The following is a 12,078-nucleotide window of genomic DNA, read 5'->3' on the forward strand; positions in this document are numbered from 1 at the left end:
CAAAGGCCTGAATTTTAAGCCTGATATGGCTACAAAGGACTATGTAAAACTTACTAAATCTAAGGGTCAGTCTCCAAATCTATAAAAAATGCAGACTCTTGCATCACGATGCCACTTACTCATAAATATTTATTAAGCATATGTGCCAGGCATGCTTCTTGGTGGACAAGATATGACTGTGATACAACAGACAGAAGTCCTGGATCTTATGGCACTTATAGTTAAGTTGTTGTTGTTAGGGAAAAGTTATTGTTGTTGTTAGTGGCTCTTGAGTCAACCCAGACTGCACAATGAGATCAGACTATTATGATTCATTGGGCTTTCATTGCCCGTTTTTTTTGTTTTGTTTTCAGAAGTAGATTACTGGACCTTGCTTCCTTGTCTGTCTTAGTCTGGAAGTTTCACTGAAACCTGTTCAGCTTCATAGTAACATGCAAGCCTCCACCTACAGATTCATGATAGTTTTGCATAAGGTGCACTGACCGGAAATTCAACTTGTGATGGATCAGCTATGTAATGTAGTAAAAGTAAGTTGATTCCATTTTTGGCTTGATCAACTGGAAGAATGGAATTGCTCTTAACTGAGTTGGGGAAGACTCTGGGAAGGAATGACACATTGGGAGGAATGACAGAATTCCAGTTTTTAACCTGTAGAGTTCGATATAGGGTATTTTAGCAAGTTTTCTCTGAAAAGAAAAACGTGCAGTAGATGAGACGTAAAACTTGTGAAAACTAAATGAGAGGATGTTTGAGAGTGTACCTAGCACACAGTTCAGTGCCAGGCAAGCTCAGTCCAGTTAATTCCATTCCTTCGTCCATAAAGATCTTCTTATGCTGCAGGGGGTAAGGGGGAAACAGAAGCTGACGCTTATTCATCGTTACCTTCTCCCTCTAGTGGGTAGACTGTACCTTGCCAATTGAAGTTGCTAAACAATATTTGCTGAAAGCATGACTGAAAGAAACAAACATTCCAGAGACAGCAACACTGAGGGATCCTTTAAACTTTGTACTGAAACCACACCCATAGATCACCTTTCAGCTAAATAACAAATTGACTCATAAAATAAACAGTGCTCATATCACCTGTGAGTACTCTGCTCCTTTTGAAAAAAATTATCTATATGAGACAATATAGTCAACATTTACCCAAAAGCAAAAATGAGAAGGGAAGTGGGGAGGGGTGACAGCAAGCTAGATTAATGGAAATGGAACAACCAGGAAAGAAATAATGCGAATACTAACACATTGTGAAAAATGTAACCAATGTCAATGAGCAATATATAGAGAGAGATAAGTTATTAAATATTAACCTAACTTGCTGTGTAAACTTTCACCCAAAACACAATAACATAGTATAATATTTAAAAGGAAGAAATAAAACAACAGTCAATAAAGGCAACTATACCAATCAACTTCCCTTCCAAGGAAGAGACCCAAGACAAGATGCTATTGCACTTAAAGGAGAGGAGATGGAAGTGTGTACTATAGATTAATGATTGTCATAGCATGGTGGTTCTCCATGTGTGGTATCACCTGCAGCAGAATCAGTGGAAGGTGGTAACATACAGATACCTGGATCCTTTCTCAGGCCTTCACAGTCCTAAGTTTCTGGGAAGAATTGGGACCTCTCTGTTACAGTCTTTCCAGTGATTCTTTCAGCATTAAAGTTTAAGAACTTCGGACACTAAGGAAGATGGCCTTTCATTGACATTTTCCTTAGAGGCAGATCATTTCTAGCCGCAATGTAGTGAATTACAGCCGTTCTGCAATTTTATGGTAATTTGTGTTCAGCACCTAATCAAACAGCTCCAGTTGAGTTAGAGCATGGCTGGCGTATGTTCCCACTCACATTGTCAGGTGATTGCTTCAGAAAAAGGATTGTTGCCAAATACCTCTCCATTGAACTGTATAGCTTAAAGAGAGAAGTATGAGGGAGCACATAAATGCCAAATCTTATCTTATTATTCCAGAAATTTTCAAACAGTGACTATGATTCCATACCACAGTCTCAAGAATAGGGCAGCACACCTATTTTGCTCACCACTGTAATGAAGCAAGAAACTCAGGTAGTTTCTTTACACTGCTCAGTGAGTCTTTATCACAAATAGAACTATAAGTCACATATTGATGTTTGGCACCTTTTTTGGTAAGTCCTTTATGGCTGATGCTTCAGTATCACCAAAATATAAGTTACACAAGAACAATGTTAGTGTTGCTCACTGCCTTCTCCCCAGTGCCTACAAATGTGCCTGGTACACAGTAGTCACCCAGTAGATATCTGTGGATGGATGGATAAATCCATCCCATTTCCTGAAGTAAAGAGCCAAATTGATACACATTTTCATCTGTGGAGTATCAGTTTCCTGTGGTTTACTTCCACATACATACCTCACCCCACCATATATATATAAGTCTGTGCAGTTTTCACTTAAGATATAACTTTCTGGTGACCCTATAAAAATTGGCAGAAATTCTCGGAAAGGATGATATTGTAATTGGTCTTGCAGGGAAGCCATCGGGGAATAAATTTCACATTATTCATGTTTCCAGATGGGCTTTCATCCCCAGGGCAGTCATTCCAGAACTTTTTCTCAGTGTTACGTTTACTCCAAGATATATAAATAGTGATTTAGGGCTTGATTGCTCCCACCAAAGGCTCCCCTGTTTTGGTTTAGTGTGGGGAGTAGAGCAGTGGAAGAGGCAGCTGGGAGGCAGGATGAGGAGCTGACTGGTGCCCACAGGGAGCTATTGTGTGTGAGCAAAGTCCCCATCTGCAGTTTTCTTTCTGGAGAATGAGGGCAGTGTAGGTAGGGGACTAACTAGGAATGGTCCTCTCTGACCCCTTTTTTCTCAAGTAGTTCCATACATTTTCCTCACAACCCATTATATCATTAAAATAAACAAACCAACCTGGTTGCCATTGGGCCAATTCTGACTTGTAACACCCCATGTGTATTAGAGTAGAACTGTGATCCGTAGGGCTTTTAATGGTTGAGTATTTGGAAGAAGAGCTCCAGGCTTTTTTTCTCTGAGATGCCTCTGGGTGGATTTGAACTTCCAACCTTTCCATTAGCAACTGAGCGCTTATTCATTTGTCCCACCTATTAGCAGGCAGCAGGATCTGAATTCACTTTATTTATTTGTTTGATTGCTTGTTATTGTTCATGTCTTCCTACTAGCATGTAGGAGCCCAGGTGGTGCAAGTGGTGTGTGATCAGCTGCTAACTTAAAGGTTGATAGTTTAAACCCACCCAGTGGTTCTGCAGAAGCAAAAGTCTGGTGATCTGCTTCTGTTAAGATTGTAGTTCTTGTTAAGTATGGTCGACTCATAGTGACCCTGTATAAGTTTTCCAAGGAACGGCTGGTGGGTTTGAACCATCGACTTGCAGTTCAAACTGATCTTGTGGTCCAGTGCCTATCCTATAGAGCCACACCATTAAGATAATAATTACGATTACCAGTTAAGATCTGTTAAGATTATAGCCACAAAAGCCATATGGAGCCTTGCCCAGCGCCGCCCGCCTAGTTCTTCTCCCCAGCTCCAGGCCCGGCCCCCTTCGCCCTGTCTCTCCATACCGAAACATCGCCAGCATGTCAGACAAACTGCCCTACAAAGTTGCTGACATCAGTTTGGCCTCTTGGGGACACAAGGCCCCGGACATCGCAGAGAATGAGATGCCAGGCCTGATGCGCATGTGGGAGATGTACTCAGCCTCCAAGCCTTTGAAGGGTGCCCCCATTGCTGGATGCCTGCACATGACTGTGGAGACAACTCTCCTTATGAGACCCTCATCGCTCTTGGTGCTGAGGTGCAGTGGTCCAGCTGCAACATCTTCTCCACTCAGGACCATGTAGCAGCTGCCATTGCCAAGGCTGCCATTCCAGTGTACGCTTGGAAGGGTGAAACAAATGAGGAGTACCTGTGGTGCATTGAACAAACCCTGTGCTTTAAGGACGGACCCCTCAACATGATTTTGGATGACAGTGGTGACCTCACCAACCTTATTGTACCCACAGCTCCTGTCGGGCATCCAAGGCATTTCTGAGGAGACTACAACTGGGGTTCATAACCTATACAAGATGAAGGCCAATGGGATTCTGAAGGTGCCTGCCATCAATGTCAATGATTCTGTGACCAAGAGCAAGTTTGACAACCTGTATGGCTGCCGGGAGTCCCTCATAGATTGCATCAAGCGAGCCACAGATGTGATGATTGCAGGAAAGGTGACAGTTGTGGCAGGCTATGGGGACATGGGCAAGGGCTGTGCCCAGGCCCTGAGAGGTTTCAGGGCTCGTGTCATCATCACTGAGATTGACCCCATCAATGCATTACAGGCTGCCATGGAGGGCTATGAAGTGACTACCATGGATGATGAGGCCTGTCAGGAGGGCAACATCTTCGTCACAACCACAGGCTGTGTAGATATCATCCTTGGCAAGCACTTTGAGAAGATGAAGGATGATGCCATCCTGTGTAATACTGGACTCTTTGATGTGGAGATTGATATCAAGTGGCTTGATGAGAATCCTGTGGAGAAAGTGAATATAAAGCCCCAGGTGGACCAATACCGGTTGAAGAACGGGCACCGCATCATCCTGCTGGCCGAAGGGCAGTTGGTCAACCTGGGCTGTGCCATGGGCCAGCTTTGTGATGAGCAACTCCTTCACCAACCAGGTGCTGGCACAGATTGAACTGTGGACACACCCAGACAAGTATCCCGTTGGAGTCCACTTCTTGCCCAAGAAGCTGGATGAGGCAGTGGCTGAAGCCCACCTGGGCAAGCTGAATGTGAAACTGACCAAGCTAACTGGGAAGCAGGCTCAGTACCTGGGCCTGCCCTCGGATGGCCCCTTCAAGCCTGATCACTACCGATATTGAAAAGCTTGGCCTGCTTCTTGCCTTCCAACTGGAATCCCTGCCCAGGCCCCAATTCTCCCTCCCAAGAACAGAACAAAGGGCACTAACTTTGAGATGGGTTTGTCATTCCTCTTTCCACTTTAGTTGATTCCCTGGGCCCTGCTATGTCCTTTATACTGTTACAGGTATGGCAAGGGGCATTGAGAAACCCCTCTCTTCCAAAGCCCTGTTCATGATGGAGGTATGAGGGAGACCCCCACAGGGAACCATGAGCTCAGGGGTCTTAGAACTGCTCACTCAGTCTTTAGGCTGGAAGGTGGTGGCAGTGGTCAAAGCTCATGCACTTTACATCTAGATCCTCACCTGGTCTTGGCGACTTTACCAGTGTGCTTGGTTTATAGGCTTGCTGGTCCTCAGTCCATGACAGATGAGAAGAAGCACTCACAGGGCACGGTGGAGCTAGAAGAGTCTGAATGCTCCTAAGAGGCTGGCTTAGTGTTGGGCATTCTCTTAAACTTTGGAACAATGAGGTGTTGGTACTTGTCCCTATTTTACAGGGGTTAGAATAGACTTGTTAAGGACAGCCACAAGAGAGCAAGACAAGTGACAACCAGAGGTTGAAAGGGGCCAGAAAAACATGAAAGCGCAGGGACAGTCTGCCCCACTATGTAACATGCTCGTTCCTACCACAATCCTGGGTCAAAAAATTACTTGGTTTATAATATGTTAAAGGAGAGCAGGAAGGTGGGTTAATAAAATTGTGGTGCCTAAAAAAAAAGCCATATGGAGCAGTTCGTCATGAGTTGGGGCCAATTCAGTGGTAACTAACACCAACCCTATTAGAATATAACCCTATTAGAATATATTAGAATATAAGATAATTTAGAATATATTAGAATATAATTTATTAGACTATATTAAAATAAAAGCTCTTTGAGAGCAGGGTCCCTCTCTTTCTTGTTCACTGAAGTGTCCCCAGCCCCTAGAACAAAGGCTAGTACATAGGTGACACTCAATCTGTTGATGAATTTGTATGTATTCTATTTTGTAAACTCCCAAGGGTTTTCTGGTGTTTCTATGCCTGCTACCTGTTTGCACTTTAAATCCTATTTGAAAACATGATTCACGACACTGTGCCCCAGAACCTAGAATACGCTCAATATTTTTTGTTAAATTGACTTGAACTGAATGAACACCAGACCAGTGACTGGAAAAATCACATGTGACCAAAGACTCCCATGGATGGTGCCAGATAGTTAAAGAACTGATGTCATTTAAAATCTTACTGGAAATGCATGGTGACAGCAGGGCCCAGAGAGCATGGTGTCACCCCGAAAATGAAATGGCCCATAACAAGGACAGGACTGGTGGGAATGTGATGGAAGGCTGATGGTCCAGCAGGCTTAGGCTGGACGTCATATTGAGACTGGGTGTTGGTAAGGTGGTGCCCTTCTGAAATATGTTTAGTGCTTCACTTGCTGAACTGACAGTCGCTCTGTTTAAAACTGACAAGGAGAAAATTAAAGTTCCTCTTGTTTTTTTTGTGTCACGCATGAATAACCAATTGCTTGGCAGCTAGTTAAAATTCATAGTTCTTTGTCAGGTTTTTAGCAGCTGTGAATATCAGGTTAATGCAAGTCTCCCTTCTCTTTACCCTCGTGGCTAACTAGCTAGCTATATTTGCATTTCTTTTTATACAAATCTTTTTTATTTTTCTGATCCCCTTTGACAAAACGGTATCCAAAATGACATATTATTTTCACAGATGTTCCTTTTTGGGAAAATGTTACTGCTATTTAACTATGTTGTTGTTAAGTGCTGTCGAGTCAGTTCCGACCCTTAGCAACCTCTGTTATAGGGTTTCTGAGGAGCGGCTGGTGAGTCTGATCAGCTGGCTTTGCAGTTCAAACTGCCCTGTGGTCCAGTGCATTATCCTGCAGCACCACACCAGGACTACAGAGACATGAAAAGATGTTTTGCATGTATTCAATTGTTTTAAAGAGTTAAGGTCAAAGATTTTTTTTTTTTTCTCTCACTCTCTCTTCATGGAATGACCATTATTTAAAAAAAAAAAAAAATTAAAAGGATTTGTCAAGGATAAGGAATTTTGAAAGTTTTGTAATTCTGTTGGAATGGAGTGTTCTAAACATTGTGAAATTGATTTTGTTCATCCATGCAGATTCACAGAGATTCTAAACCCCACAACTGTGTCACTCACTGATTCAGAGAAAAGAAAACTCATGTCACCTAAGTGTTTTTCTCACCTGCCAAACACCTGGCACTGGTGTCCTGTTCCATTCTCTTTACAACTCTGTAGAATGCTCAAATCTCAGAGCATTCAGAACAGTGGGAAACAGAAAATCGTTCCTCTACACATATCTTCATGTCTCTTCTTGATCCTCAACTTACACACTATTGCAGCAGAGAATCACTTACTGGCAGCTGTAGTCACAGCCCTTCTATCCACATCTTAGAGAAATGGCCAAGTAGGGAATTAAGAGTTATCTCTAGGTTTTGCAAACAATGCCTCAGGAAAACGGTTGGTCATCACCCCATACAAGGGATGAGAACTAGAGAGCAGGATATGAATTTTTCTCACCTCAAAGAAACCCAGGAGAGGTACTCTCCTAAGGTTTATAGGAAATTTGTTTCTGACCCAAGGGTCAGAGAATAGCTCAGTATGAATTTTAATTGGCTGCCAAGCAATTGCTAATTCAGCTCTGACTTGGACAGAAAAACAATGAAATGTTAAAGAAATTAATTTAGTAGGAAGATTTTTTTCTTTTACATGAGTGTGCTCCTACAGCTGCTGAAAGCCAAACAGAGGGGTGGTAAATAACCATATGGAGCTTAAGCATGTTCTTTTTTAGAACTTTTGCTGGAAGAGAAATCTCAAAAATTGCAAGATTCATGTGGGATTATCAATCTTTTAGTCTGACAAGGGAGCTTTTCTGATTTTGGCAAAAACAAACAAACAATAGACCAAATCAATTTTGTAATGGTGTGAGATAAGGCAGAATGATGGAAATGATGAAGGAACACAATATGGGAGAGTTGTCTGTCATGCCATACTAGGAAAGTGAAACAGAAACCAGCTTACCTTTGGTTTGAGAAACTTGAGAAATACCAGATCTCTAGCCATACTTCCTAGGCAAGTTGCTGTGGAAGATTCCATAGAATCTCTCCATCATTTGTTTGTTGTACTGTGGTGGCTTGTGTGTTGTTGCGATGTTAGAAGCTATGTCACTGGTATTTTAAATATCAGTAGAGCCACTCATAGTAGACAGGTTTTCAGCAGAGCTTCCAGTTAGCTTCTGAAAACTCTGTGAATAGCTGTGGAACATTGTCACATACAGTACTTGAAGATAGAAGGCACTCAAAATACAACTGCGGAAGAGTTGTCTTCAAAGTAGAGTTGACCTTAATGACAAGAATGATGTTAAGCATGCTGGACCTTCATTTACTAATGTGGTACAATTCAAAATGAGAAAAAAACACACAAAAAAACTGCAAACATCCATTAATAGTCAGAATGTGTAATGTACATAATATTTGTTGCTGTTGTTAAATACTGTCAAGTCAGTTCCAATCCATAACGACCTCCTACAGGGTTTCCAAGGCTTTTAAAAATCTTTGCAGGAGCAAGAAGCCTCATCTTTCTCCCACAGAGTGGCTGGTGGGCTCAAACTGGGAAGCTTATGATTCTCAGTACAGTGCTTATTGTATGAATCTAGGAAGATTAGAAGTTGTCATTCTGACTTATAGCGATCTTGCTTAGAGTTTCTTAGGAACAGCCAACCTTATGATTACCAATCCAGTGCTTACCCTACAGCGTCACACTAGGACTCCATTCTAGGCGGTAGTGAGCTAAATGGACTAGTATTGGCCATTTTGAATCTGGTAATCATATGGTTTAGTATGCCTGGACTAACAGATTGAAGTGGAATGATGTCACATTCATTGTCAAAAAGAACATTACAAGATTTGTCTTGAAGTAAATGCTGACTGTGATGAAAGACTAGTTAATGCTACTATTATTCAAATTTATTTATAATTTTATAATTATAAATTAACAAATTCTACATCTTCCTCAGTCTAACATTGACCAAACATGAAATCAAGATGAATTGAAAATTGCTGGTCATTGAATGAGAAAGTTGGAAACAAAGAGGAAGGATCTGCTGTGGTTAGGTGCCATTGAGTCGGTACCAACTCAAAGGCATCTTATACACCAGTCTCACAGTATCTAACATGCTTCAGCCCATTGCTGCTGCCGTTGTACTAATCCATCTCATTGGGGGTCTTCTTCTTTTTTGCTAACCCTCCACTTTGTTGTTGTTGTTAAGTGTCATCTAGTCAATTCTGACTTATAGCGACCCTGTATAGCGTTTTAAAGGAGCGGCTGGTGAGCTTAAACCACCAACCTTGTGGTTCAAACCAACCTTGCTGTCCAGCGCATTAACCTGCAGCACCACACAAGGACTCCAACACTCCAATTTACCAACCATGATGTCCTTCTCCAAGGATCGTTCTCTCCTGGAAATATGTCTGAAGTATGAGAAATAAAGTCTGGCCATCCTGACTTTTAAGGAGCATTCTGTCTGTGCTTCTTCCAACAGAGACTGGTTTGTTTTTCTGACAGTCCATGGTACTTTTATTCTTCTTCTGCAACACCATAGCTCAAATGCATCCATTCTTCTATGATCTGCTTTATTCATTGTTCAACTTTCACATGCATATGAGGCTATTGAAAATACTGTGGTTTGGGGCAGGTACATTTTAGTCCTTAAACTGACATCTTTGCTTTTGAACACTTTTAAGGGGTCTTGTGCATCAGCTTTGCCCAATGCAATATGTCCTTTTATTTCTTAACTGCTGCTTCCATGAGGGTTGATAGTTGATCGGAACAAAATGAAGTCTTTGACAACTTCAATCTTTTCCCCATTTATCTTGATGTTTTTTATTTCTACAGTTGTGAGGATTTTTGTTTTCTTTACATTTAGGTGGTCTTTGATCTTCCTCAATAAGTATTTTAAGTCCTCTTGGCTTTCAGCAAGCAAGGTTTTATCATCTGTATATCATACAGGTTGTTAATGAGTCTTCCTCCAATCCTGATGCCACATTTTTCTTCATAACCCCAGCTTATCAGTTTATTTGTTCAGTGTATCGATTAACTATGGTGAAAGAATACAACCCTGGACACATCTTTCCTAATTTTAAACCACTCATTGTCCCCTTGTTCTGTTCGAATGATTGCCTCTTGTTCTATATCCAATCCCTTCAGAGAACAATTAAGGATTCTTAAATACTCATTCTCTGTAATACTGTCTATAGCTCATCATGATCCACACAATTGAAAGCATTTGTATAGTCAATAAAGCACAGGTAAACATATTTCTGGTATTCTTTGCTTTCAGCCAAGATCCATCTGACATCAGCAATGATATCCCTTGTTCCATGTCCCCATCTGAATCTAGCCTGAACCTCTGGCAGCTCCCTGGCAGTGTACAGCTGCAGCTGTTGTTGAAGTGTCTCTAGCAAAATGTTACTTATATGCATTTTAGTGATACAGTCTGATGATTTCCACTTTCCGTTGGGTCCTCTCTCTTGAGAATGGACACCAATATGGATCTCTTCCAATCAATTTGCCATATTTGTTGGCATAGATGAGTACCTCCAGTGCTGCCTCAATTTGTTGAAAGATTTCAATTCGTATCCCATCAATTCCTGGAGACTTGTCCTTTGCCAGTGCCTTCAGTGAAGCTTCAACTTCTGCCTTCAGTATTATTGGCTTTTGATCATATGCTACCTCTCAAAATGATTGAACACCACCCTTTTCTTTTTGGTACAGTGTCTCTGTGCATTCCTTCCATCTTCTATTGATGCTTTCTGCATCCAATATTTTGCCCATAGAATATTTCCATATTTCAAATCTAGGCTTGCATTTTTTCATCAGTTCTTTTATCTTGAGAAATGGTGAGCATGTTCTCCTGTTTTGTTTTCTAGCTCCAGGTCTTTGCACATTTCATTATAATATTTGGCTTTGTCTTCTCGAGCTGCCCTTTGAAATTTTCTGTTCAGTGCTTTAACTCTGCATTTCTTTCATTGGCTTTATGTGCTCTTTGATCTTCATCAATGTAGAGATTTACACTGGAGAGCAAAGTTCAGGGTCTCTTCTGACATCCATTTTGGTCTTTTCCTTTTTTCTGGTCTTCTTAATGATTTTTTGCTTTGCCTCTGTATGATGTTCTTTTCATTAGTGTCTGCTTTATCAAATCTGTTGTTCTTGAAGGGAATCTCTAAATTCAGGTGGGATATGTTCAAGGTCATATTTTGGCTTTTGAGGACTTGTTTTCATTTTCTTCAGCTTCAGCCTAAACTGGCATTTGAACAATTGATGGTCTGATCCACAGTCTGCCCCTGATTGTGTTTTGACTGATGATTTGGAGCTCTTCCAGGGTCTTTTTCCACAGATGCAGTGACTGTGTATTCCATGTGGGGAGGTCCATATGTATAGTCATCTTTCACATTATTTAAAAATGGTATTTGCAATGAAGAAGTCATTGGTCTTGAAAATTCTATCATGTGATCTTTAGTATCATCAAGGCCATATTTTCCCAACTATTGATGCTTCTTTTTTGTTTCCAACCTTTGCATTCTAAACACCAGTAACTAACAATAAATCTTGATTGCATATTTGATTGATTTCAGATTGAAGAAATTGGTAGAGTTTTTCAATTTCATCATGACTGGCTTTAGAGGTTGGTTCGTGAATTTGAATAGTAGTTGTATTAACTGGTCTTCCTTATAGGCGTTTATATATTATCCTATCACAGGCAAAGATATTATCCTATCACATTATTCTTCAAAATAGACCTTGAAATGTTGTTTTTTATGATGGATGCGATGCCATTTCTCCTCAATTGTCACTCTCAGCATAGCAAACCATGTGATTATCAGATTCACAATGGCCATTTCAGCTTGGTAATGCCTAGGATGGAGTCCTGGTGTGGCATTGTGAGTAGTGTGCTGGACTGCAAGGTTGATTTGAACTTCAAGCTCGGTGGTTCAAGCTCATCAGCTGCTTCCATGCTAACCCTCCCTATCCAGGGTGGCTATGAGTCGGAACTCACTCGACGGCACTTAACAACAACAATGCCTAGGATATCAACATTTATGTGTTCCATTTCACTTTTGACAATTTCCAGTTTTCCAAGATT

General features: G+C 41.2%; 1 pseudogene; it reads left to right on the forward strand.

Moving 5' to 3' along the window:
• Positions 1-3,591: 3,591 nt before the first annotated feature.
• LOC102842991 lies at positions 3,592-4,879 on the forward strand (annotated as a pseudogene).
• Positions 4,880-12,078: the final 7,199 nt, after the last annotated feature.

The sequence above is a fragment of the Chrysochloris asiatica genome, unplaced genomic scaffold, assembly GCF_000296735.1.
Source record: "Chrysochloris asiatica unplaced genomic scaffold, ChrAsi1.0 scaffold00066, whole genome shotgun sequence".
NCBI classification, from domain to species: Eukaryota; Metazoa; Chordata; class Mammalia; order Afrosoricida; family Chrysochloridae; genus Chrysochloris; species Chrysochloris asiatica.